The 5,000-nt window shown below is 54.3% G+C and overlaps 3 non-coding genes across 3 annotated transcripts in view; all 3 read left to right on the top strand.

Moving 5' to 3' along the window:
• Positions 1-1,037: 1,037 nt before the first annotated feature.
• LOC147079272 (small subunit ribosomal RNA) lies at positions 1,038-2,981 on the top strand. The gene has a single exon (XR_015071686.1). It is a non-coding gene; the product is annotated as a small subunit ribosomal RNA (ribosomal RNA).
• A 152-nt stretch (positions 2,982-3,133) lies between these two features.
• On the top strand, positions 3,134-3,295 carry LOC147079273 (5.8S ribosomal RNA). The gene has a single exon (XR_015071661.1). It is a non-coding gene; the product is annotated as a 5.8S ribosomal RNA (ribosomal RNA).
• Positions 3,296-3,693: 398 nt separating this feature from the next.
• LOC147079274 (large subunit ribosomal RNA) overlaps positions 3,694-5,000 on the top strand; it is a 4,110-nt gene continuing 2,803 nt past the window's right edge. Inside the window, exon 1 of the ribosomal RNA XR_015071716.1 lies at positions 3,694-5,000. This exon is cut by the window's right edge and continues 2,803 nt beyond it. This is a non-coding gene — a ribosomal RNA (large subunit ribosomal RNA).

The following is a 5,000-nucleotide window of genomic DNA, read 5'->3' on the forward strand; positions in this document are numbered from 1 at the left end:
CGCTTTATCAATGCTATGCTACATTTTGTTTGGCACTCTTGACGGTTTGCGAACGAAGTACGAGACCGAGACGAGACCGTACGAGACGAAGTACGAGACCGCGTCCGCCTGGCAAGCTATATTTGCGTCGTATCGGCATTTCAGCCCACCCTCGACCGTTCGGTGGCGAGCGTAATATAACGTTCTCATAATGATATTTATTTCAATGGTTTTATATCATTCATAATGATGGATGAAAAAAAAAAAAAAAAAAAAAAAAAATTGAAATTAAAAAAAAAAAATTATCCAAATTACCAAAATATATATTCGCAATTCGCAATTCGAAATTTCAAATGAAAGATTAAACCTAAAGAGAATCGTCACCTTCGCCTTTTGTAGTGTTATTTCGGTTACGCGGCCGGTAGTGCGCCGCGTTTACACTATAATGTGTGAGGGAAAATGTACGCAGGAGAGAACTGTACGATAAAATAATGGCGACGGATTATTGCGCTACCCAACATTGCCGTGTCCGTATTCGTTGTTGTTGTCGTCTGGGTCTCTCCCCTCATCCATCGTATGTATAGCAGTGGGTTGTCGTCTTTGACAAGACTTCCTTCACGGCGTTCGCAAACTGCGGCGGCCATTCGGCCGCGTCGGCGGTACATTTGCGAGACGAGACACTCACCCGGCGTGCGATTATATTTCGTCGCCGCGGCCTATGCGATCGCATCACTCTGGAGTTCCGCGCTAGCAGAATCATCCTGTCGAGTGACGGCGGACGGCGTTTCAGCCTCCGTCGCTCCGTTTACCGCGCCGACGGCGTGCGTTTTCGGTGTGCACGTTTTACGATGGGAAATTGAGAAACGCGGAGCACGATCTCGTGCTCTGTGCGTATGTATGCATACAATCCGTTGTATCTCGTGCGTCGGCACGTTAAAAATCGAAAGAGAGAGCCAGCGTCGCCCGCCGGGTGACTCCGGTGCGCGTTCGCGTGTGACGTGTGGATCGCGGGTGTCGGCGCGCCCAGTGCGCGCGCGCCCGCGGCCTCGCAGAGCAGCTCCCTGGTTGATCCTGCCAGTAATCATATGCTTGTCTCAAAGACTAAGCCATGCAAGTCTCAGTATGAGCCTAATTAAGGTGAAACCGCGAATGGCTCAATATATCAGTTTTGGTTCCTTAGATCGTACACAGTTACTTGGATAACTGTGGCAATTCTAGAGCTAATACATGCAAACGTAATTCTGAACGGGAACGTGAGGAATGCTTTTATTAGATCAAAAACCAATCGGCGGTCGGCGCTCGCGTCGTCCGTCGCTCTTCGAGATGACTCTAGATAACTTTGAGCTGATCGCACGGTCTAGCACCGGCGACGCATCTTTCAAATGTCTGCCTTATCAACTGTCGATGGTAGTTTATGCGACTACCATGGTTGTCACGGGTAACGGGGAATCAGGGTTCGATTCCGGAGAGGGAGCCTGAGAAACGGCTACCACATCCACGGAAGGCAGCAGGCGCGCAAATTACCCACTCCCGGCACGGGGAGGTAGTGACGAAAAATAACGATACGGGACTCGTCCGAGGCCTCGTGATCGGAATGATTACACTTTAAATCCTTTAACGAGGATCCATTGGAGGGCAAGTCTGGTGCCAGCAGCCGCGGTAATTCCAGCTCCAATAGCATATACTAAAGTTGTTGCGGTTAAAAAGCTCGTAGTTGAAATTGTGTCCTGCGGTGTCGGTCTACCGACTGCGGTACGACAGGCACGTCTGCGGGGCTTCTCGCCGGTGCGTCCTTCGCCATCCGGCGTCGGTCGGCCGCAAGGTCGGCCGTTCGCCGAGGCGGGCCGTCGCGGCTGTTTACTTTGAACAAATTAGAGTGCTCAAAGCGGGCTAAGTTTTGCCTGAATATTGTACGCATGGAATAATAGAATAGGACCTCGGTTCTGTTTTGTTGGCTTTCTGATACCAGAGGTAATGATTAATAGGGACAACTGGGGGCATTCGTATTGCGACGTTAGAGGTGAAATTCTTGGATCGTCGCAAGACGGACTAAAGCGAAAGCATTTGCCAAAGGTGTTTTCATTAATCAAGAACGAAAGTTAGAGGTTCGAAGGCGATTAGATACCGCTGTAGTTCTAACCATAAATGATGCCAGCCAGCGATCCGCCGAAGTTTCATTATTTTAACCCGGTGGGCAGCTCCCGGGAAACCAAAGCTTTCGGGCTCCGGGGGGAGTATGGTTGCAAAGCTGAAACTTAAAGGAATTGACGGAAGGGCACCACCAGGAGTGGAGCCTGCGGCTTAATTCGACTCAACACGGGAAAACTCACCAGGCCCGGACACTGGAAGGATTGACGGATTAACAGCTCTTTCTCGATTCGGTGGGTGGTGGTGCATGGCCGCTCTTAGTTGGTGGAGCGATTTGTCAGGTTAATTCCGGTAACGAACGTAACTCTAGCCTATTAAATAGACGTACAACCGGTATCACGAGGGTCCGCGCGCGTCCGTGTCCTTTGGCGTTCTGCGTCGGAGGCGCGGGCGCGTCGCGGTCTTCACTACCGGCGTACAATGAAAATCTTCTTAGAGGGACCGGCGGTATATATAGCCGCACGAGATTGAGCAATAGCAGGTCTGTGATGCCCTTAGATGTCCTGGGCCGCACGCGCGCTACACTGAAGGGATCAGCGTGTCCTCCTTGGCTTAACGGCCCGGGTAACCCGATGAAACCCCTTCGTGATAGGGATTGGGGTTTGCAATTCTCCCCCATGAACGAGGAATTCCTAGTAAAAGCGAGTCACCAGCTCGCGTTGATTGCGTCCCTGCCCTTTGTACACACCGCCCGTCGCTACTACCGATGGATGATTTGGTGAGGTCTTCGGACTGGCGCGCGGAAGCTCCTCGTGGGCCTCTGACGCGCCGGAAAGTTTGACCGAATTTGATCATTTAGAGGAAGTAAAAGTCGTAACAAGGTTTCCGTAGGTGAACCTGCGGAAGGATCATTTCCTGTGCGAAACGAACATGTGCGCGTGTACGCGTAACGTGTAATTTTTTTTTTTTATATAAATTTATTTTGCACATCTCGCATGTGCATTATGAAATATATAATATGCCGAAAACGAAACAATATAACAACAACAATATGTAATCACTAGATTACCCTGAACGGCGGATCACTCGGCTCGTGGGTCGATGAAGAACGCAGCTAAATGCGCGTCAGAGTGTGAACTGCAGGACACATGAGCATCGACATTTCGAACGCACATTGCGGTCCGAGCAAGACGTAGTTTGTCGACGGACCACTCCTGTTTGAGGGTCGCGTACACCAGAAACACCAGACTGCGAACGGTCATATAACACACACACACACACTTGTGTGTGTGTGTGTGTGTGGCTGTTCGCGAGCAGTTGCCGGCGTCGCCAGGTCGGCGGGGGGGGGGGATAGGTCGCGTGCACACGCACGCCTCCGCCACCCACCCGTCCTTCCGGGCGTCCGGTCAAATATTTATCGACGCCTGTTGTCGGGCGCGCCCTGTGCGAATGTAGCGCCTCAGTGCGCTCGCATCGGGCGCTCGCTTCGCGCGCACGCACTGGAACGTGGCGTGAGCGCGGTGACTTGCAAAAGCCGCTGCGCACACACGCACACAACCCGTAAAAGGCGTCGCCGCGCGTGAGTCTGAGCGCTCGCATGCGTCATTTTGCACGCAAACTGTTTGTCGACCTCAAATCAGGAGAGATCACCCGCCGAACTTAAGCATATCAGTAAGCGGAGGAAAAGAAACTAACGAGGATTCCCCGAGTAGCGGCGAGCGAAACGGGAAGAGCCCAGCGCTGAATCCTGCGGCCCCGGCGGGCCGCCGGGAAATGTAGCGTTCGGGAGGAGAATTATACATACACGCGCGGTCATTAGTCACGGCTGCCAGTCCAAGTTCATCTTGAACGGGGCCGTTTACCCGTAGAGGGTGCCAGGCCCGTGGTGACGGTAGCCGGCCGCGACGGTCTCTCTCCCCAGAGTCGGGTTGCTTGAGAGTGCAGCCCTAAGCGGGTGGTAGACTCCATCTAAGGCTAAATACTACCACGAGACCGATAGCGAACAAGTACCGTGAGGGAAAGTTGAAAAGAACTTTGAAGAGAGAGTTCAAGAGTACGTGAAACCGTTCAGGGGTAAACCTGTGGAACTCAAACGAGCGAACGGGGAGATTCATCGCTCTTCCGCCGGGGTCCGCGTCTCGCCGCTCACCCTCTGCCGACGCGCCTTCGCGGGTGCGCCGGCAGGGGGGGGCGCGGGTTCGCCGACGGGCCCCCGGAGTGCGTGCACTTCTCCCTCAGTATAACACCGCGACCCGTCGCGCTGCGGTCGAATGCGCCGTGCGGTTGTCCCGTCCCTCGACGAGGGGCGGAGCCGCGGCGTCCACGGCCGCCGCACGCGACGGTAGAGAACGAGGTTCGCGTCCGCCCGGCTTCGGCCGGTCGTCCGTCGCGCCGCAGCGGCGACCTTCGTGCGGCCCCCGGCGCCTCGTGCGCCGCGGGTGTCGCGCGTCGGCCGTCGTGGTTAGCGGCGCGCTCTCGGACGGGACGCGTCCCGGTCGGCGGTGGGTTTGTTTTGGGCACTCACAGGACCCGTCTTGAAACACGGACCAAGGAGTCTAGCATGTGCGCGAGTCATTGGGATTTTTTTACACTAAACCCAGAGGCGCAATGAAAGTGAAAGGCGCGGCCTCGGTCGCGCCGGAGGGAAGATGCGCGGACCGTTTCCGCGGTCCCGCCGCATTCCCGAGGCGTTTCGAAAAAGCCACCGTTGTTATTATCGAGACGCACTGAGAGCGTACACGCTGGGACCCGAAAGATGGTGAACTATGCCTGGTCAGGTCGAAGTCAGGGGAAACCCTGATGGAGGACCGAAGCGATTCTGACGTGCAAATCGATCGTCGGAACTGGGTATAGGGGCGAAAGACTAATCGAACTATCTAATAGCTGGTTCCATCCGAAGTTTCCCTCAGGATAGCTGGCGCTCGAGAAATATG

The sequence above is a fragment of the Rhyacophila brunnea genome, unplaced genomic scaffold (assembly GCF_057557595.1).
Source record: "Rhyacophila brunnea isolate RB1 unplaced genomic scaffold, BYU_Rbru_1.0 scaffold_10, whole genome shotgun sequence".
NCBI lineage: Eukaryota > Metazoa > Arthropoda > Insecta > Trichoptera > Rhyacophilidae > Rhyacophila > Rhyacophila brunnea.